Source organism: Diprion similis, chromosome 1 (assembly GCF_021155765.1).
Source record: "Diprion similis isolate iyDipSimi1 chromosome 1, iyDipSimi1.1, whole genome shotgun sequence".
NCBI classification, from domain to species: Eukaryota; Metazoa; Arthropoda; class Insecta; order Hymenoptera; family Diprionidae; genus Diprion; species Diprion similis.
The window spans coordinates 18,012,128-18,036,046 of record NC_060105.1 but is presented as its reverse complement, the minus strand read 5'-3'; the positions used below and the strand labels follow the sequence as shown (position 1 = coordinate 18,036,046).

At 37.3% G+C, this 23,919-nt stretch overlaps 1 protein-coding gene across 5 annotated transcripts in view; it reads left to right on the top strand.

Annotated features, from left to right (window-relative positions):
* The first annotated feature begins 275 nt into the window (after positions 1 to 275).
* Positions 276 to 23,919, top strand: part of LOC124415971 (venom metalloproteinase 3) — a 97,830-nt gene continuing 74,186 nt past the window's right edge. For 3 of the 5 annotated variants that reach the window (XM_046896747.1, XM_046896775.1, XM_046896783.1), the window contains exon 1: positions 1,028 to 1,460. The gene's annotated coding sequence lies outside the window, so the exon portion shown is untranslated. Of the gene's footprint in view, positions 497 to 1,027; positions 1,461 to 23,919 lie in introns of those variants that run through there. The other 2 variants (XM_046896766.1, XM_046896756.1) reach the window with 2 other exon arrangements.

Genomic DNA, 23,919 nt, shown 5'->3' with positions numbered 1-23,919 from the left:
TCGAATACTCGAATCCGTCATAACGTAGCGTAGTGTTATGTGTCCGCTACGTACGTCCTAGTGCAAGATTCGAAATTGTGCGAACGCGCCTGCGGCGGCTCTGTTTCCCACCTAACCTAACCTTACCTAACCTAAGAGAATCGACTGGCCAGCGTGCAGCCTTCTCTCGCGCTACGCGCCTCGCGCGCTGGTAACGACACCATCACTCGACCATCGCCAGCCCCCGTAGCGCGGCAATCCTTCGGCTTTCCCCACCTTCGACGCCGTCGGTGAATGCCGGAGACGGCAGTCCAGTCGAGCCCGTTGTCGCACAAGCATTCGTTCGTTTCCATCCACGGTTTTCGGCTAAATTTTCTCCAAGTTCCTCCGCTATACTTGCGCGTCCAACTCTGCGCCCGTTTGCCTTGAAAACGCAAAATAAAATCTCGCCAAAATGTCAATCGACTCCGTAACTTTACCGATTTTCGAACGCACGCCAATCGCGTGAGAACGCCTTGTAAGTGGATTCTGTAGTCTTATTCAAACGCCCGCCAACACGACCATCGCATTTCGATCTTAGTCAGCAGCTCGAGCACGGTTTATGTAAAAATCGGATCATTTGAAAATCGAAAGGTTTCTCGTCGCTGTTTGGAAAAAATGTTTTTCCTCTATTTAGCATAAATAGAGTATTTATAAGGATAACGAACAAAAGTTTCTCTGTACACGAGCAATTCTTTTATAAACTTTCTTTGATGAACGGTTTTTCATCTTCCTTCACTGTACCGTTTTTTTTTCTAATTCTCGCACGCTCTGTAACTGGAAACATTTGCAGTTTATCCGTTATTATTATTTTTGCGTAATAGTTAACTGACCGACAGTTTCCGAACCAGGGGAAACTGCAGTCAATTATTGAATGTTGCGTAATCATTGAATCAGCGTTGATCCGTGTTTGCCGATTTGGCGACGATAATTACCCACGATCTTCGCTAAATCCGCGGCACGAAAGTGGCGAGAAACCTTTGTTAGAAATATTTGAAACCCGTTTCCGTGTCGCGCAGAGCGTAGATATAAACGGCGGGCGTATTTTCAAATTTAACAAAAGATAACATAATTATATTAGTTTGAAAGAGAGAGGGAGAGAAAGTGATGTGAAGTGCGAATTTCAGTTTGTTGGATAATATTACAGTGAACGAGTGATTGGATATAAAGAGGAGATAATCATTTTCTGTACAAATATTTAGTCACTGTATATAAATAAACAAAATAAGTTACATAAAAACAAAAGATAAGCAAGAAGCGTTAAAGAATCTCGATTCTCGGCGGCGGTTCAGTGTCATTTAAATGCCAATATCAAGCTAACCACGAAGATGTTGAGTGTTTTCTGCGCGGAGATGTCATACGAAACATGAGGAACAGAGTGACTTCTGAATACTGCAGCGAACCCCAGCAGTTACCATCCGATAGCACAATCCATAAATGACGTAAGGACTTTCGATATTTTTAAAAATAATTAATTTATCCAATCGATCGGCTCAAATAATCCGGTACCTCGTATAGCCAGTCTAGGTCTAATCTTACGGCGCATTCGATTTCGCGTCTTGACACCTGTCGTCAATGCCTCACTGATATACTCGAGGCAGGGGCGCCATTTATCGTGGCCAACACAGTCCTGGTAATAAAATGGTATTGCTGGATACTTTTTTTTTATAATTTTTGCTGCTGTAAGAAAAAAGTTCAAAAGTTTTTGGAAAGCTCCGATGATTATTTCTCATCTTACTCTGATCACTGTCACCTTATTCGAACGCTTTTTGATATTTATTGGTGGAAAACTTTGCAAAATCTTTTTAGATTTTTCCAGAGTCCCGAACAAGAATCCATATCCACAGTCAATTTTAGATAAAAATTTAAATCAAAATTACAAAAATTTCTTCACAATCGATCCACGTAACAGATACATCATAAAAATATTTCAGTGATTTTTTTAGGAACATTTAAACGGGCTTTCTTGACAAAGATTTGAAGTATCAAAAAGTTGATATTTTCAGAAAATTCTGTGCGAATATATAAAAAATTTCTATAATATTTCTATGAAATTTTGCAGTGTTCATATTACGTCAGAATAATCAACTAAATTGATAATAAGGTATCAGAGTTGGTAATACTTTCACGAAGTTTTGAAAACCTTTCAGAATCACAACACAACTGTTTTTCTATCTGTCCAACTCTTTAAAAATATTTCTAATGTTATATACGAAGCATTCGCTGTAATGGCTTTGCCGTACAATCATGACTTTCTGCAGATAATTTCAAATCTTTCATATAGAATCATTTGGAGAATACTATACCATTTTGATGTAAATAAGTATTTTTATGTTTTACCACGAAAAATCAAGTCCATAAGATCGGTAAAACAGGACAAACAGTTCGCGGAAGAATTTACAGAAAACTACAACTATTTTTCACAGACATATTTATTTATTCAATGTACAAAATTTTGAAAAGCACTTCAACTTGGCAAAAAATGGTCGTTACTTTCCAAACAGTGAGATTGAAATATTAGAAACAATTATGAGAAAGTCTTATCAACAAGAGCTGCAAGAGCTGGTAAGGTTTCGAAAAGTTCTTCGTACACATTGGAAAAAGTTGCTGCGACTTCAAAGAGAATACATGTGTCATACCGAATCGAGGATGCGTGAAATAATGGTTACTCCACTATTCGTGCTTATATATATATATTTTTTTTTAATTAAAAACTGCAAGCTTCATTAAACAATAGCGTAATCCATTTCTCTGCTTACAATTAGGTAGCATAATCTACGATTCAAGTTACACCATTTGTATGTTGTAATAATGGAGCAATTCCGAACTAACGACGCTAAGAAGTTGAGCAGAAAACCAACAGAGAAATTGAGCAAATGAAGTTGCCTTTCTTTCTTTCTTTCATTTTTTCCTTTCTCGTTACTATTTACTCTTATTTTCAAACTACAGCGGCAACTTTCACTCCAGTGTCCGAAATAACGGGTGTAAGATCACAAAAAAATCATCATTCGAGCTTATCCTGAAAATTTGTAGATACTGTGCGTCTCTTGATGTAAAAAATCTCTGACAATGCATACAATATTCGTCGTCTGGAATAGGTATCGAGATACTTTCGATATTGACACACCCTCTAACACGTTAGGCTTACGCGCCTTGGCGGTGGCGTCGAGACATTACGTTCACCGAAGGTCGGAAGGTCACGACAAACAGAGAAACAGAGAAACAGAGATACAAAAAGAAAGAGAGAGAGAGAGAGAGAGAGAGTGGCAAGGAAAAGAAACACGACGAGAAACAGATTTAGCGGATAGTAATCTGCAGGCTCTCTCTTTCTGTCCGTCGATTGATCGTCCTTGACTACTATAACGCATGCGATTGGTCGCACACGTATCAAATTGTCTAATGAGTCAATTATTATTTATCGAAGGGGAGACAAAAGCGCAGAGAAACTATAACCAAGTCAGGAACTTTGCATCGCGGTTCCCATGCGAAAACCCTAGACCAAGGTCCTTTTGCTACAAGTTAGACAATACCAGTTTCTAAGTCTTCGAAACCAACCAATCAATGCAAGCGACGAGCTTTGTTGATTGGTTAGAATTCCACGGGCAGAATCGCAGTTCTCAATTGTTTCAGCTCATTGTGGTGAGAAATCTAGCCTCCAAGTTTGACTTGTCGAATTTCATTTATTACAGTTACTAGAAAATTTTAGTTAAATGGGTATCGTTGAAACAACTGCTTGAGTATTGATAGAATTGCAAAAAAAAGGACCAAGTATAGAACTGCTTGTGCGATTACAGTTTAATTATCACAATACAGTTACAAGAAACTATAGTACGAATAACCATAATCTAAAAGAATAGTAGCAGATACTAGATTGCCTGGTCACAGCTACCAATCAAATTTTCATTATTCACTCAGACCTATACTTCTCGATTGTGGTAAATAATTGAAATAGTTAAGGACAGTGTAGTAACCGCAATTAAGAATTTCTCTCGGTATACAAATTACATACGGTGCAAAAATATTTATACGTATTTTGTACAAATTTTTCACAGGAATCGTCTCACCACTACGGATCCTTTATTGTAAAAGCGAATGAACTGTTGATTGATTGCATGTTAGAAAAGTAGAAGCGTTAGTATTTAATAGCAATTAAGATGGTCAAACCCTAACGGGAATCGTACCAGCCCATAAGCTGTCTAGTTGGCGTTTAAACTAATCCCTGAGCTAACAACATTGCAACCGCAGCTATAAGTTGTGTATAGGCATTCGGTATTATACAGAAATACGAATTTATTTCAATTGGGCGACAAACAAATTCTGCATTTTTTTTATTAATGTATTATATGATTTATCTTTCATCTGGGCACAAAGAGGGAAGCCAACAACATGTTTATTGTTTTATAAAGTTATTATTCCTTACCTAGATTACAGACAAAAAAAGACTTACTATTGCATGACTCAAGATTGCAACCCATCTATCGTTTGTTGTAGCACCATAGACTGGAAACACAGAAGATAGCTGCATGGGAATGAATATAGTATCGCGTTGCAAGCGCGAACTGTCGGCGATTCGCGATGAGCGTCAAGTTTGCAAAGTCGAGCACTGTAATCATACGAGTCAGATTTCACCCATCTGCGCGTGTGACATGCGCTATTTTTCCCAACATTTGTAGGAAAAAGTAACAATGGTGCCATTGACAGTGCGTAAGATTGTATTAGGTACCTGACGTTCAACTACACAGTGCGTAATATTGAGCTGGGCAAGAGTACCCACGCGCCAAAGAAAGTCTTGGTGTGTAAAATATAGCATTTCAATTGCGCGCATGCGCCAACGTTGCTTTACCGCACTGTTCGGCAACGGAGAACTTTACGCACGCGTCACAGGCTTCAACAATCGAACTTTAGTAAAAAAAACGCGTACAACATGCTCACGTTGTATAAAATAATTTTTCTGCACAATGTCGCGAATAACACAGCACTAGCTTACCAGCTATTACAAATGACTAATGGACTTGTGTTTAAATTTCTTCTGAAAATATTGTCAGAGGCTAATTTCGATTAGGTACTTAATCACGTAAGAAAGAGGTGCAAATAAATACTGCATCTTATAGCATATTTTAGTTACTTCGAAAACTAACTTTGGCGTTGAGAATCGGATTCCACATCGGAGTACCTACTCTAAGCAGAAGTTAACAATTTTTATTTGATTTTGTTAACAATAAGATTTCATTAGGTTTTCTTCGTGAAAATTAAACACAGTTTGGTTTCAATGGTGTTCTCGATTTAAGAAATGCTATACTTGTCGGCTATACATTCTATTGGAATTCCTTACAAGATTTTTCCAGGCGTACCTACTTCAAATAGCAGTCTCATTTCCGAATGTAATTTTAGTGGGCTTCATTCCGCGCAACATAAATACTCCACTGCACACCGCCGCAAGGTTGTCGGACAACCCTTTTTGATCCAAGCCATGCACTGTGCCAGAAATGTAACTATGCCAAGCTGAGCTGTGTCACAGTAGTTTAATCAATGATTTCCGGAGATAATACAAATTTGGTTATAAATTTGATTTAGGAAACGATACCGAAGTCGAATCATTTAGCAATCACATGCTATTCTATCAACCCATTAATTCACGCTGGGACGCTCAGAGTCGGACCTTTTGTTTTGCTGCTGGTATTTATTTCTTAAACTACTTTCTGGTAACAACTGCCGGGTTTTCGGTTCCACATGGTCTCTGAACTATTATTAAGTCTCAAAAAAAAATATAAAATTTATTATGTATTTAGTGCAAAAATGGCACGTGTAATTGAGTGGTCGAAATTCGTACTTTTCCACGAGAAAAAGTATTTGCTGCTAATCCATCCTGAAAATCCGAATGCCGATTTTTACATAAACTTAATACACACCAAAAAGTTTTCTTCTTGTCGTTTTTATTTGTGCGCTATATTGGATCGGCCGTATCGAATTCTCAAATTTCGAGTTCTGATTCGTAATCAGTGACCCGAGAAACCACGTAACATAAAGTTTTACCAGAATTAAAGAACTTCGTAAATTTATGTCCGCCATATTTGAACCGCCTTTTTGAAGTTTTTAATTTCAAATTCAGATTCGTAATCAGCGACAGCCCACGCTTGCAAAATTTTGAGTAAATCGCATCTAAGGAAAATTGTACGCATGGCAGGGTTAAAGCAGAGGCTGGTCGCGATGGAAATCGTACGTACAGTTTGTCTTTTATTCTGTAATATCACGCCGTGCCAAGGTCAGAAGTTTCGCTGTAAAACGATGTTTGAATACAGATTAAGACCTAGCCTGGCTGGGCAAGCGGTTGACTATGCATTCCCGCGGGTACTCGACACGCTACCTAAACTCTCGTTTACGCGTTCGTAATGCAAGCGATCGGTGATCGCTTTCAAATACGTATATAATTTAATACACTATAGTATACATATACAGGCTGTTTCGCGGCGAGGATATATCTTGCCGATCTAATTTCGACATACAATCAGCCCGCGCGACACCGCGATCTGCAGAATTGCCATCGAAGTAAGAGAATCGTGTACTTTTCACTTTTCCATAAAATTGATTCAAACTCAAAGAAATGATATACTTTGCAATTGTGCACGCATGGTGATCGGAGAAAGATCGAGAAATTGACGGAAACGGTGTGACTATACTTTTGAGCTGATTCCCACTAGCTTTTCCCCGTAAGAAAAAACCCTAAAAATATCCTGTAATTATTAGTTGAGAAATTTTTCATAAATAAATATGCTATGTTTTCGGACAGTTCTAAGAAAAATACTGTATCATTTCTGGAAAAGTTCTAATCATTCTGATTATGTTGGGGAGATTTCAAAAATTCTAAAGCGTTTCTAAGAAAAAAAAAACATGCTCCTTTACAAATTCATTTTCTGTTGGAATACTCAAAATTTTCGACTCCCCGACTATTTGCGACAGAGTTCAGTCAACGGTGGACATTGGACCGAAACGTATGTAGAGAACACTCATATTTTTCCAAAACTTCATTTTTCATTTTGTATCACTAATTGGCACTGCTAGTACCGCGGGGTGAATAACTGGATTTCTGTGTGAAATGGGAAATCAGTCGTAAAGAGTTTGAACTAAATTTTCCGAAATGAATCTCGAATACATCTGAATATGTCTGTGAAAGAATATTTTCAATAAAAATAGAATTGAGAAAACTTTTCAGAAATTTCCAAGAAATATTAAAAATGTTTCATATATCTGCCAAAATTCATTTTCCGTCTAGATATCGATATATTTCAATAAAATGTACCGAAACCATTAAAATTTGTTAGATTTCAAAGAAAAAAAAAACGAGACACTGTTAGAATTTTAGATTCTAAGACCGGAAGTAAATTCAGCAAGCGGAACATCCAAAATTTTTATCAAGCACAACGCTATAAGCTATAACATCGTATTTTTTTTCGACGTTAAAAAAGATTATCATTGTAAATGACGGATGTACTGAAATTTCACCGATTTGGACAAATTTTTGGCTAGTATTAAACCAAGGTTTATAATTTGCTCTAATTTTTGTTCAATAGGAAGTATAAAAAAAAAGCCCTAATTATTTTAGCTTTCTTTACAACTTGTTTAGCTATGATTAAGAAATTTTGCAAAAATCAATAAATTCGCGTCCAAAGCGTAAGATGGGCGGAAATATGCCATCGACATCCCATGCCAATATGATCGATGTCTGATCCGCAATATACTTATGTATAGATACATTATACGTAATATTTGCATGTAAATTCAATCGGTTTCGCAATTTTTATTTTCTCTTCTCTTAAAATCACGGGTCTTAAATCGATGTTAAACGTACGGTGGAATAAAATTTCTGGAGTCCAATGTATATATAACAACAATCGATTTCAAACTGAAAATTAGTTGACAAACAGAATGTGATAAAAATTAATGCATTGCTGCATAACAGTCAAGGAAAAAAAATGGATGAAAATAAAAACATGAGTGTAACAAAGTGTGGTTCAGATCTTGCATGGCGAGGGTCAGACCTTTATCTTGTTGGCACACAACGCACCATAATTATTTCAGCGATTTAGAATCATTACGCAACTCAATAATATGGAGTGCAGACTTTAGTTCGCACAGGATACACAAACCTTCGGTATTGTACCTAGAACTATAAAAGAGATCACTGACACATGTAGTATAGGTACTTGATCCGTGTTAATATATATAGGGTATTCCATGCCAATTCACCGAGCCCATGACCGCGACCAACTTAGTTTTTTCCGATTCTTTTTTATATGATCAGAAGATTCTCCAAGAATCATGAAAAAAATGTTAAAAATTATTTTTCATTTCTTTTATTCGTTATTCAAGCTATCTGAAAAACGCCATTTTTTCTCTAAGTCACAGACGTTCAATAATGTGGAACAATGATTTTGATGTGGAAGATTAATACTAGTAGGCAGTAAATATCTTCAAGAACAACTAATGTGTATTCATATTTCTAGGGTTTCGTATTATCCGTCATATAATAACAGATTAAAAATAATGAAAACATCTAAGTTGGTCTGGGTCACGAGCCCGGTGAGTTGCATGGAATGCCCCATATATATCTGTGTGTGTAAGTTACCTGTATAATGTATGTATATAAGTTGTGTACATTGCAAACTTTCATAAACTAATGCGCGTAGAAATTTTTATGTATAGGTATATAGTGTGTGTGTGTGTGTGTGTGTAGGTATAGTGCTGATATGGTGAAAGTTGATATTTTGTAACATTGCTGCGGTCGGCTGCGTGGCATATAGCTGTATGCATATACCTATATGTATACTGATTCCGTTTGCAGGTAGAGGCAATCACGTATTTATACATTACTATAGGTATACATATTATATGCAAAGCCTACAAGCGACTCACTTTTGTTTCACTTGTGGGTATAAAAATGGACGAAGTGGATAGAGAAACGAAAAAGAACAAGTAGAAAAAAAAAAAAAAAACAGCAAAAAGCTGTCGGACGCGTTTGTTCCTGCATGCACAGCATGACTTATTAATTCATTCTCTTGCCGATGATCTGCAGTATATGAGTTATAATTGTAATGGTAGTATATTTATTTAATTTTTTGTCTTCGATAATTTGTTTTTGTCTCTCTTTTTTCACCGATATCTTATTATTCTGCACGACTACGGATGTAGAAAGGTTGCTGGCGCCGTTTCCCTTACGACATTTAAGATTTATCTCCGCTTCCGCCTGTTCAATGACAGTTATCTTGTGTCCGGGTTGTTCGGACGGGGGATTAAAAGTAACAGTCTTCGTCTTTGTGTTGATTGGAATCCATTGCCCTGGAATTCGAAAGGTTTTGTATTTTTTAGCCACCAACGACTAAAATTTAACCAGATGACAACGAATTATTACACTTTTAAAAAACAAACCTGATTATTTTGAACTTCCTTCTCGCATTTGTTATTTTTGCCATGGTCGCTACTGTATAGATTCAAAATCTAATAATTTTCAGTTGGGAAAAAAATTGATGTTTAAGTACTTCTTGCGCAATAATTTGAAACCTAATTTTCGATAAGATTCGTAATGCGTCTCTGATTTTCCCGCACCTCTGGAAACCTTGAAATTCCAGCTGAAGTCTAACAAATATCGATTCACTATGGAGCTGAAGTTTGTAACGTTAATGCAATGATGCGTCTTTGGGAAAAGTCGTTATTTTGCAATTTTAGGATTACTTCAAATTTATGGGGAAAATGTTAATAGGAAAAATTGCACTTATAAGGTTTTCTGAAAAGTAAACCGCAACCGAGCAGGACATCCTCATACATTGAAAACCCAACTTCTTCAAAGTCTTTCTAACAATAAAATTGCAAATTAACAATTTTTTGTTCCACAATTTTCCGTTACTCTAATTTCTCTTCGAAATCCATTCCAATTTTCCATAACGTTTTACCGTCAGAAAATAGACAAAATCATCGTAATCCAAACGTTCTCAGATTTGTGATGCAAAACGAGGTTCAGAAAAATATGAATTTTCTCCAGAAATTGGTTCGAATTTCACGACGAAGTCGCTCGGAAGTAGTCGAAAAGACGAAAACTCTAGAGATTTTCAGATTTTTCAGAGTTTTATAGATTTTCGGCATGTGGAAATAAAGTTCCGATAGAACATGAATTCTTTCCAGAAGCTGTCTAGAATTTCTCGAAATACCTCCCGTATGTCATCGGAAAACTTCAACTTTTCTCTCAGAAATAATATAGGATATTCCTCGAAATTGACAGTAAACATAACATAATTAGAAGAAATTTGTGAAAAAGGTGATGATAAATTTGTAAGAATTTTTTGCCACAGGTATTCAATCGATCAGAAATTATTATCCGGCACTGGTAGACGTCTTGGACAGTAACCGCCGCCGTGTTGCCAGATCAGGGGAAAGTAAGAGCTGACTTTGAAAGGGAAGGGTGAACTATAGTGAACTGGTGAACTTTTGCTTGCGCGGGATTGTAATAATCCAGCTAAGCTGAGAATGAACGCAGCTTCGTAGTTTCTAGCTCGTACCGACTACTTTCAAGCCGCACTACGAAGTCCTGAAAGGTTCCAAACGCACTGGACAATCTCTGGCAAACCCGGCGATGATTATTTCTCGTTAGACTTTGACCATTTTCACTTACAAGATATTAAAAAGGTTCACTGGGTAGAGAAAAATGTGGCTAAAAACTTTACGTTTTCTTAACATCCTTCCCACGACTGTAAAATATATCTCAACTCACTGAAAATAAGACTATGCACGGGCTCTTACGGAAGACGTAACTAAATATTGCGTTTTCAATCGAATATAATTAATGAGAAAGAATAAAGTTAAACGAAAAATTACTGAAGCTACAGAGAACATATTCAGAAAGTCGCATTTACATTTCAGTAACGAAAGATTTCTCTCGTCTGTAGTCCTTCGTGCTCCTCCTTGATCGAATACTTTCACAGATTTAAAAAAAAGATTATTCAGATAATATCGCATGGTTAAAAAAAAATTAGATATAAGAAATTGCACCTTTTTAAGTCTTAATCCTTGTCCGAAATGAGCTTGACAAATTTTCTCACCTACTACAAAATCTCTGTAATATTTTTTGACATCCATCGATATTCAAGAAATTTTCAGAGAGAATTTTATTTTCAATATTTTACCACAAAACTTACTTTCAATGACGACTTTTGGTGGCCGTGATTCTTTGAAAACACCTGTTTTCCATGCAAAAAAATCTGGTCTTACCGAGTATGGAATCCATTTTAAGGTAGATCCTCAAGAACTACAAAAAATATTCTTTTACAATCTGAGTTCCTACATGCGAAGGCTCGACAAAAAAAATGGTTTAAATTTTTTCAAGTCAAAAAGTACAGATTTTGGAGTATATCCTGGAGTTTCTAAAATTAGATGAAAACTGTATGATAATTGAATCGGTTTAAATTTTCCAGGAATACAGAATATATTCAGAAAAATCAAGATCTTTGGAATAGTTATGACGATTTAATTATGATTCCATATTCATCACACTCTAAAAATTTCAGGATATATTCCAAAATCTCTACTTTGTGACGTGAAATTCCGATGACAGAAAGTGTTAGAAATTCGAAGAGAAATATCAATTCAAAAACGTCATAATATTAATCAACGTGTTTCTCGTAAGCGACAAGTTCTACGGGCGTGAACTGGAGGATTTTCATGTGTCGTGTACGCCATAACGTCTTCCAAATTACAGTCAAATAGGAATTGTGATCCTAAAAAGCCATATTATACACTTCAACTTACCCAATTTGTTTGAATTACGGAAACTAATCCGTGCTCTCTGAATCTTTATCAGTGAAAATTTACTGATTGTTAGTTATAAGTGTATCACTGGTAAAAATCGGTGCATATACACTGGGACTTATCCTCAGTGAGAAATTAGTTAAAAGTAATTTTATCATCAGTCTCTGTTGCATTGGTCTATTCTGGTGATATAGTACTTGAAACTGGGAATTAGTGAATCGTCACTGATTCAAATTTAGAGATTACAGTATAAAATCAAAGACACCTAGTTAAATATTGTGTATTCTCTCTCAAAATGGTTAGAAATATCTTGCTGCAACTGAGAAACGATGAAGATACACTTCGCAACGTCAAAAAAAAAAAAAAAAAAAAACACAAAAACAGAAAACCGTGCGAATGTCAATGTAATTTATACAGAGTGTAGGTATATCGTGCTGATGCTTGTCAGAGAATCCAGACAGACCTATGAAAGGTATAATTAGCAGTGTTACGCACTTTCTCTTGCGCGAACCAGCTGCCGCAAGATTCCGCGATATTTAATACTCATCGTCAGATTCCGACTTACGATACGCGCCTCGTTAAGAATAAATCGGCCGGACGTTTTGAATTAAATGTTAGTAAAACACACGGAACGTTTTTCAAAACTTCCAGCAATGTTATTTGCACCAATTATGGTGAACTCAAAGAAGAACATTTTTACGATGCAATAGAAATAATTCTAAGCGAATACGTTCACTAGCTTCGATATCAATGATTTGAAAAAAGGTTTTGTACCAACTTAAAACATTCAAAAGGATCAAAGTTACACGTTCTTTATCCAATTCTAATATTTTTCCGCTCATTTTAGTCGCTGACCTGACCACCACCAACAGTCTCAACAACATTTAAGAAATCTTAGGAAGAACGTCTGTTGCACGGTATTTAAAAAAAAAATATGTTTATGAGACTAATTTGAAAATCTGTTATCAAATTGTTGTTGACAAAACGAACTTACCTGCGATTAAAGCTTGTTTATAATTATACTATTGCCTAGTTCTCTTTTTTGGCAAATGTTTACACACTGATATGATTAAATACATATTATACATACAAGTTTTTACGAAGTTTTCAATCACTTGAGTAAAGTTGATGGCTACCCTATCGTATACAGTACCGTTCATACTTGTAAGTTCCGGACCGCTTCTTGAATTTTATATCGGGACAAAAGTTAGACATCTCAGCCGAAAAAAGACATAGCCAAATGTTCCAGTTCATATTTGAAAGTAGAAAGAATCAGCTTCACTATCGTTTCTTGCAAAATTCTCTACGACCTTTTCAGTACTCACTAGGTAATATTAAACACGTTGTTTTCGCATTTTTCATACTTTCGTAAAGTCGCGCGTAACTTTTTGGGAAACAGGAATAGAAATTTATCTTCACAATGAAGTTCAAAGCAGCGAAATTTAGCTTTAATTTCGTTTTTGCTTTAAACGTTTGCAATTTTTTCTCGCAAAGTTATGCTGCTGCTATTACAATAATAATAATACGGTGAAAAAAAATGTCGGTTTATACGTATACTGTGATAGTATCCGTAAATACTTCTTTTTCGAGGATTTTCGTTGCTTGTCAACTATTTTGGCGATGGGATTCAGCCCATCGCTGTGGATCAGGACGAGCGTTCACGTCCACCACCCTTTTTTTCATGCATTTTTTTTTTTTTTTTTTTTTTATGCACAAGTAATTAAGTATCATTGCAATACCTCAAGCTTGTGTAAATCGTACTGAATTTTTTTTTGGGAGGGTGAATACCGTTGCAGCCAATCTGTTTTGCGGGAACCTGCACTGTGCTTTAGAGACGATTTTTGGCCATTTCTTGCTTCATAAGTATTGACTTGCGTGCGAAGTAGGTACGCTACAGGTTTGTGCAGGTAACCGTCTATCTTCTTTGTCATTGTACTCGTCGAGCCCGAGGCAATATAGATAGTTAGACCGCATGGCGTTAAAACGTACTGCATTAATCACAGCTGACTCTCCGATCGTTAGGTTAATTTTTTTATTTTTATTGAAAAACAGATTATTCCACCGGTAGTTTGTCAGTATTGCTAATCTTATAATCGATGCTGAGCTACAGATGTGAACGTGGGATCCGCACATGTGGTCTACGGCTAACCTAACAGCAAAATGCTATCCCATTGAAAATGACACGTTCAATTTGATATCGTACGGATCATGTCTAATCGTAAGCACTGTTCAACGTTTTCGTCTCTCGTGCGAACTTGACTTTATGCTTTCTGAGTTGTAATGTCACGAGTAAATTGATATAATTTCTTCTCAAGTATCGGCGATACGATCTGCATTACGGTAACGTGCCAAGCGCGTTGCCAAGCAGGGAGAAATCAAAATTTACATATTTCATGAACCACCTCCGGTATGTGACGGTTACTGAAAGTTTTAAGCGTCGCGACCCGTCGTACCGGTGTGACGTCTCATTTGCGCTCTGCATTTCGTACGTACGAGAGTTGTACATTGAGTGAGTGCTGTGCCTGGCAATCTTACAGAGACTAGAAGATACGAGAATGAGGCTGAAGTTAGTAACGTTATTGTAACGATTCATGTTTCGGAAAACCCGTTATTTCGTAATTTTAGGAATCTGTAGTAAATTATAATACGGCAAAAGTAATTCATATTTTCAAAATCTAACCACTTTAAAATTATTACAAAATTGCAAAGTAGTTCTTTTTTTCTCCCTCAATGTTTCGATACGCTAACGTTACTAACTTCATCCTCATTGCTCCAAGAAGGCCGTATGACAGTTCGAGTACAGTTCACAATACAGTTTTTCATTTCACTTACTCAAAATTATTCGTACCTATTTGCTTTTTATACAGATTTTGACGGTAAGAATGTTTTCTGTCCGATCAGTCGAGTGTAATCGTCGATATGGTAGCTGCTTGTCACACCGGTGTCGTCGGCAAGACCCGGCTAGCCCTCCCTCATGGGGGCGCGACACTGATAGTCTAGTTTAGTGCGCCCCTCAATCACTCTCGAGTGAGACGGTCCTCATGTAAGTTTTGACGGGGATTTTGACAGAAAATTTAGAGAATATATGTTACTTACCGGTAGGGTCTATGGCAAAGTTATGTGGCGTTAACCCTCTGGTCTACACCATTTTCTGTCGCCACGTGTATACACACGCTGTGTCGTGTCACTGGTGACCCGGGTGTAGACCAGAGGGTTGAGATCATGTAGTACTTCCGTACCGATCGAGCAAACTCACCCTTTTTCGTCCTATATTAAGTAAACAAACCAACCGAAAGGGTTGTTAAGCGTTCTTTGCACATTCGTAAAGGGTATATCCTACACTCATGTAGATTCGCCGCTAGGTGGATTTTCCTCGTGTGGCATGTCCTACCGTTGGTCTAACAATAAGATTTAATGCCGCTAGGTTATGTACCAAGCATGCTTAGCGCCTCACTTAGCCCACTTAGGAACGGGATGTGCTTCCAGCAAAGAATGTACAGGTACATACATACATAAAAGAACGTTTCCATTGCGGCGCATGATGTCAGAGATTTAGGGATAAAGTTCAACGTAGTATGGCGCCACTGTTACAACTTCAAACCACGGACTTACTTCAAACACAGCCCCCACCCGAGGCTGCCCGTGGCAAAAATAGGCGGAGTCTCTGACCAGCCGGTTGGCATCCGTGCTCGGTGGAAAAATACGTGTGTGCACGTGTATGTCGCATTGCGGCGAAACAACAAGAACGTGAAAGTTATATGATAGGTCAACGCAGCAATAAATTACAAGATTATATGCATTTTTCTTTGCAAAAGTCAAGTTACCTTCCTGCGCTGAGCACTTCGAGTATCCTCATTTTTCATGTTAATAAATGGTAATCACATGTGTTCAACTGAAAAAAAATACCGAGAATATCGTGAAACAATGAAAAATAAAGAAAACGAATTGAAAAACAACAATTTTTTTATCTCTCGGATAGTCCCTTCTGAAAGTACCTACAGTTGCTTACCAATTTTTTTTCTCAAATAACTTCAGCGGTCCCTGCGGTGTGTAGTTTGTAATAGCAACATATTTCTATTGTGAGTTGCATTTGATTCGATCAAATCATAATGTGTTCAAAAAATGATTGTAAGCAAACGATATTGAAGCGTACAAAACATTGCGAAGTCGAAATTTGTAACGTTAATCGTTACTTCGCAACCTTAGAATTGCCTAAGATTCGATTGACATCAATGTTATAAAGTAAACTAATATTTTGCAAACTCAACTTCTTCAAAATCCATTCTAAAGTCAGAAAGCTATAATTGTTTTTCCAATGTTTCGTTACTTCAACCTCGTGAAACGTTGAAATTTCCAATCGTCTAATAACACAATTCGGGTATACAAAACTTGCACGAATCACCACATAAATGGCATGTTTCCTAAGAAACAGAAAAATTATTCATCTACATAATGTAAAATGTTGCATATCATATTAACATTGGTTGCAATATTTTACGGTGAATTTAAATAAATTTATATCTAGGATATAGTCATTTGCATTCGGAAACCGATGAAAGCTCAATTTTTTGTTGTTTTTGTAACCCTTGTTGGTGCAAAACTTAGTTTCTAGAATTACTTTACTTTAACAATGTAAGCCACTGGTTATTTAAATTCTCAAACTTTGCTCAGTTTTTCATAAACCTTAGAGATAAACTAAACTCGGGTTAGCTTTTTGAAAATCGAGTGCTATTAATTTATTAATACATAACGGTAATGTCATCACAGTAATTAATCGCCATTGATCTAGGGTATTTTGGCGCCGTTGCGCGTTGGTACCGAATTTACTCGAGTCCAGTCCAGCGCGAGAAAGAAATTGTCTTATAGAAAGAAGCTGGACTCCTAGGCACACCGTGTATACTCACACCACGGACCAGATTGACAAAGCAAGTGGCTACTACGTGTTATTTTGAAAAACGAGGTTCGAAGAATATTCGATATCTCGGCTTGTCATTTAAATGTACTTACAATTAGATTTATCATTCCTATTACATAGTAAGGGTGTTAATTTTTCACTCGTGCTCACTATCAATTGTGTGCACAATACTGCCATGTAAATATGTTTAAATGTTAAGCCTTCCACTGTTTGCTGCACTAGCGCATGGATTGCATATATGTATGCTGCATATACATACGTACATACGTGTAACGTTATTACGTCTGCAGTCCGCACAACAATCGTATCTCTATATATAGTGAATCTTTGTTGACGATAAAATTATATTAGAATATTCGCAAGGCGAACAACTATTTTAATATTCTTGTCCAAACAATAGCCGTATGTTTCCTGGTAGGTACGAGCAGCTACAGGTGCACCGAGAAGCTTAGATTTTCGGTTTATAAAGAATTCGATGAAAATTCTGATAAAATTGCTATAAATTCAAATACTGAAGCGTAGTTTTCATAAAAGTTCAAAATTGGCAATAATTTTTCTCCTATAATGAATAGTCTGAGAGAAGAGAAATTCAATCATTATTGTAGCAGCATACCTTATGTATTCACTTGCATTTTGATTATGTTTGTTTTTTCTATGATGAGTTGGCAATCTATTATACCTATAAGGTGTACTCATATACCCATATGGACCGTACTTCAATTTAACCTATTTGAATTTTCTTCGAACTCTTTTAGGTTGTGGTAGCACATTTTGATGACGAAGTGGCAGATGATCTGGTTTTCTGTTACGAAGAACACCGACATCTCATTTTGGTGACATTTTTACCGATCTTACACGCATGCCGGTAATCTTTTACCGAGATTACACGCATGCATTACCGGGATGCGTGTAATGTCGGTAAAAAATGTCGCCAAAATGAGGTGTCAGTGATCGTCGTAACCAAGAACCAGATCAGCTGCCATTTCGTCATTTTACCATCAAATCTTCTGGGATTGGGCTCAAAGTGCGTGTTTCATTAGTGTCGAGTGGCATCATACCGGATAGTTCGATCCTTTTGGTGCAACTATGAAAATTTTTGCAATTTCGGTGAGTGGTAAGCGATCTGTAAAATGCTTTTCAAAATTTCTAAATTTCTAAATGTCGCTCCACTTTTTGCCAAAACAAGGCATCAATTGCCCAAGTTTCATCCTGATTGCTTGAGCGGTACAAGAGTTTTGGTTCGCCGCGTTTTCGAGTTGTACAATTAACGCGACTTTATAAGCACCTCAAGGGGTTACATGAGTATGGAAATTAAAAAAAATGCAATTTTTAAAAAAAAATTTCATGTAATTCAACATATCAAGAATATTTTCCCAGAGTTTCGAGTCAATTGGAGTAAAAGTCTAGGAAAGAGAGCTTTTCGAAATTTCTCTCGTTAAGCTCGACCATGCAGCCAGGAGTGTCGCAGGTATATCGTTCTTTTCTCAAAACTAAATTTTTCAAGTCAGTGAACAAGATTTCTCAGAAACAAATGCACCGATCTTATTGAGATTTTGCACACTTCTTCTAGATAGGATTAACTGGTACTTGAACGAAGGTTTTTTTTTCTTCGAAAACAATTCATTTTACAAGGCAGTACACGGTGTAGATTTTACCGAAAATTATACTTATTTGCATACAACTCTGCCAAAAATTCCAATTTTAATTCTTTTGTTTGAATTCTTCGTCCAAGTACAAGCTATACTCACCTATTAACAAAAAATATTTGGTTTTTGATTTTAGTTATCGTGTCCACTCTGAAAATACTGGGTCGTCGAAGCCCAGTTTTGAACGGCTGAATTTTCAAAATTTGGGGATGACAATTTTATGAAATATCGTTCGAATATTGTTCTTTCATATACCTCAAGTTTGAATCAAGGTATTCTTTTATTAGATTTTTTGCATTTTTGTACACACTTTTGTCCCTCCTCTGAATGGGTTCGTAACGATTTTGGCTCTGATAAAATTTCTTGGGGTCAAAAGCCTTCAATTTTCACCAGTCTGCATACTGCAACTTTTTGAGAATTTAAACTTTAAATGCGTTTTTTTCATTGTCATTTTTGAAATTTGCGGGCAAGATTTCGCCTACAATTTTTGACCGAATCTCCTGAAATTTTTGCACGTCGTTTCTTTTAAGTATTCTTAACACATCGTCGTAGGATTTTGCCCAAACTCTTACCTGGGGGTGTGATACCCTAAATTTTATATTGAAAAATGGCTAATTTCTTGTCATAGTTCTTAAAAATTATCAATTTTCTTTCGAAATGAAGCTATTAAAAAGTCCTCGACAGCTTATAGGCATTTGCAAGTAGATTATGCCTTTTTACACTCTGTTAAAATTGCACTCCATGTACCGCCCTGATACATTTGAATGAGGATCTAATGAGGCCAATTTACTCTACAACATGTAAGAAATGGATACCTAAAACCTCTAAATTTTTTAAACTTTTAGCATGCGTGCGAAAAAAAATGACCAAAACCTAGGAATTTTATGAAATTCCTGTAAATGCCCCCTTAATCTTCGTAAACTGTCTAGAAAACTTTCAAGACATTGTTCTACGTTGTAGCATAAATGTAATTCTTGGTAAACATCGGACGTACTTGCCAAAAACTGTTTTTGCCCATTCTGGAGATGATTGTCTATTATTCATTTTTCAGGCGATCTCTGGGGACCTCCTATAGTAATATATTATTTTATTTATATTCACAATCATCGCCGCAAATAACATTGCTGAAGATTCTTGAAACAGTTATTTCTTCTTTCTTAACTTTTGATTCGCATAGTACGGCCAATTCGTCCTTTTAAATGCAATTAACTACGCATTTCTTAGGCTTCTAAAAAGTTCATGCGTACATTTGCCTCAGCAAGGCTCTTGTCTTGGCTAAATTATTAATAATACTTAATGAAAATTCGTTGCCTCGTTTCTTAGCAGTGTCCTTCTTCATACTTCCAACCGAAACTGTGTGTCTGCCTGAACGACGGCGAGTGGAATATTTTTTATATTCTTGAAACGACGGAGGCACCCACTGCAAAGTTTGTTAGTTTCGACGCCTGTTCGGCATAGACATTTTCAAGCAGGTCGGTTACCCTGGCATGATAAAGATCTCGGAAACACACGAGACCAGCTTAGTCAACGTAATAAATAGGCTTGTCGCGATGGACCCAAGCAGTAACCAATCAAGAGCTACTAATTATTTGTTTAAACACGCGTAAGGCGGAGAAGAATGTAAGGTACCTGACCTTGACACACGCCGTCAGTCTTTGCGGTGCTGAAGAAGAGTTTTTTTAACAAGCGTTGGAAACACGATGAATGCTTACAATTTTTGGTGTAAGAAAAAGACTGAAATAGCTTATGGCCAGAGGCTCGGCGATGGCTACCATACAGTCAGCGTCGGCTGTACTGTAATTATGAGAATGATAATTGCTGGCTGGTTGAGGTTGGATCGGGACCTACCGATCGGCTATTCAGTAAAAAAGCAAATATTTGAAGTGTTGAAACTTTGAACTCTGTCGATGATTCACGGTTGGAACTTTCAGGACTTAAATATCATCACCGCACCGAAGACAGATTTTCACATTTCCAATTACATATGGCTCTTTACCGCATTGTGAAATGCTTCTGGTGTGAGTCAACGTTAGATAATCTTAGAGTAAATACGGATGTAAGAATTTTTTCACATCTTACTGACCGAGTAGAGAAGTCATTTCGAACTTTAGGAAATTACAGCGTCCATTTTTAGTTCTCGTACGCTTGAGGACTAGGTATGGCATAGCTAAGATTCGTATGTTTTATATTCGCCCATCCATTTTCTTGGCTCATTTTAGCCACCACACAGTGTGGTCCGGAATGCTTTAATTTCCCAACATTTTATTCAGGAAGAGAAAAAGTGCAACATACAAATATTGGAATTTGGTAGTAACACGGGAAGGTCTCACACTTTCTTAAAGATAAAGTTTCGATCAAGCGACTTTAGGAATTTCGGTAGGACTCGTTGTATGATGAAGTAAACAGCACGAATGTCAAAGTACGTACTATGCTTGATCTACGTAATTAATGCATCATATTTTCTAAACCGCTCGATAGTTTTGACGAAACTTCGGTGACTCAGTTACTGTGATCCCCCGTGTCGAATTTTCAAAAAATCATATTAACAGTTTCCTAGTTATTGCGACAATGTTACATCATCCTATTATACCGACAAATTCAACGAATCGTCTTTGAGATTTTGCCGTCACACTAGTACGGAAAGTCTCCTTTTGCACTCCGTCTACAGGCACCAAAAATAGCCCTTCGCTAACATCGTGTGAGGAAGTTTGTAATTAAACAGAGTCGAAATGAAAGAAATTACATCGAAACGAATACGATTGAGATGTTTCATTATCTTGCATGGACGGCTGGAAATTCCGCACCAATTTACAATTTTTTTTTTTATATTTTCACCTGAAATATCTCGACTGAGATCAGTGTTTGACAAAGCATAATTTTGAATACCGGGGTTAGCGACTTTGGTTAACAAGTAAAAAAATGCGGAACGTGGTGTTAGTAATCGAATAATTATCCCCAATCAAAGACCGGTTGAGTATAATATTTCTGTCTGCAAGCAAGTGATCATAAATTGTACAGAAAGATTCTTCGGCTTCTTACCATATTTTAATCAACACTTCTACTCTGTTGTCTGTTCAGACATGCAGACGCTGGCAAAACTCACAAAATTGGGGGAAATCATCCATTAAATGAAAATTCTGATTACAATCGCAAAGAAAAAATAAATCTCTGCGCTAGGTCTTCGGAATACTTCGGATGTTTGTTTTACGTATAATACAAAAAGGCAGTTCACTTACGACGTGTTTTCTGCCTTATGTTTTTGCATAGTGTATTTCAAGTTCGTTAACTCAAGTAAATGGTTGCCCAATTTGCATACTATTTTTCTTTCGACATAAATTGCCACGCTCGCTTCAACGCATTTATTCAACGCGAAACTGTCTCCAGGCTTGCCTTTAATCACCATATTATAACGTTTCCTTCACGCACGATAAGGATGATCGTTTCAGTCTTTCACTAATAAGAATGAATGCGAGTTTTGCTGTAAAATAAATCCTGGTGCCGCGCGTCAACGAAACGAGTTTCAATAAGAAAACGTAAAAACGGGAATTTGTCCAAAAGATTTTAGACCCCGTGAAAAATATGGCGACGCGAAACTCGCAAAATCATCCCATCCACATAATTCGCGTATCAAACACGCACGCGCATGGAATCATAAACCTAAAATACGGGATGGTGAAACGGAAAAAGAACATACGTGCCTAGACGGACAGACAGATCAAAAAAGAGTCTAACAATAAGATGAGACTTCTCTACGAGGCAGCGAACCCTTAACAATTGTGCTTTATAGTTTTACCTTACCTAGATTTCATAAGTAACGAGGGGTAAAATAACACGTCGGATGATTATTTTCATGAAACAAATAAATCGGCATTCGGGGGTTCAGACTCACTCGCTAAAGGTGAACCCGTTACACGAACCAATTGTTGCTGCTGGTGGCGTCAAAGGGTTGACCACGCTTAAAATATGGCGTGACATAAGGGATTCATTTCAAATCTCTAAAATTCTCTGAAATCAGTTAAAATTTCGTGGAATTTCTGGAGACCATAGAAAATCTCGTAAAATCCTCTTGTGGAATCATCTGAAATCTCTGGTTTTTTAAATCGTGAAACATGAAATCCCTGAAATCTTTAACCCTTTTTGAAATCCTGTGAATTCTTACGAAATCCTGTAGGATTATCTGAATCTTTGAATTCTTTGAAATCACAGCAAGTACCTGAAATCCTATAAAATCGTGTGAATTCTTCTTTAATCATCTGGCCGCTCCGAAGTCTTTCAACTCTCGGCAATGCCCTGAAATTCTCAGAAATCCACTGTAACGTAACGAAGCGTTGTAAAATCATACGAGAACATTTGGATACCCTGCAATCTTTGAGGTCATATAAAATCTCTTGAAATTATCTGACATTTCAGAAATCCCTAAATTCCTTCGAAATTCAATGAAATCTAATGAAATTCTAGAAAAGTATTCGCATTCTCCTGAATCTTTGAAATCGTGTGAAATCTTCTGAAATTGTGCAATCTTAAAACCTGTTTTATGCACAGTAACTGACGAGTAGTTAACCCCTCGGGTGTATTCGACGTGACGCGGGCCCGTGAAATTCAAATCTGAAGGTGTTCCTTTTGTGCTCGGTGCATGCAACCACAAGGTTTCGGGCCTCGAGCAGAAACGCGAGAGATAACCATCGCGATGATCCTCGACACAATTGCGGGAACCGGAGGGACATCCAAGGCGTCCTTCGCGTTTCGTCGTTTCGTTTTTACCGCTTCCAGGCGAACTGTTTGATTGGGGGATATCCGCCAAAGATTTGGGGACATCCGCGTTTTCCGGTCCCGCATTTCGCGCTTTATACTATCACGGTCTCTCTATTAGAGTAAGTATACCTATACGTTGTGCCTAGGAATGCAGCTTCTTTCTCCAAAAAAGTTTCTCTCTCGCGCTGGACTAGACTTGAGTAAACTCGGTACCAACGGCGCCGAAATACCCTAGATCGGTGGTGATTAATCGTTGTGACGTTAAATCTACGTGGGGAGAAGATGAGCGGGTCTTTCAAGTACCTCCCGAGCTGTAGCGATAATGTTAGGGGATTCGTGTACCGGAGAAGACATTTATGTTTTGAAACATTGAATAATTGGAGTATCAGTGCGAGGTACGAATACTAATTTAGAGAAATAGCGTTCGCCGGAAAAATAATTCGCTGACAATATAGGGATTTTCTTTAGACAGTTGGTACAAGTTTACTTAAACGCTTCGATCTCGAAGAAAGAGGCCTGTCTCAGGAGCTCTAGACACACCGTGTATAATGACAACACGATCTCTCTTAATCAAGTGTATAGCGTGTATCCAGGGATTACGCTTCTTGGATGCGGGTCAAGGCCGTTGGTGACAAAAACTTCATGGGACTAATGATGGCAACAACCCGGAGAACCGCCGGTTGCCACTCGAAGAAGGCTGAGCCCCCCAAACTCGGATTCCCGAATCTTCTTGGTCGTTTGTCGAAAGAGCGCTATCTGCCTAATTCATTGCATAATCGGTGAGCGACTGCTGCA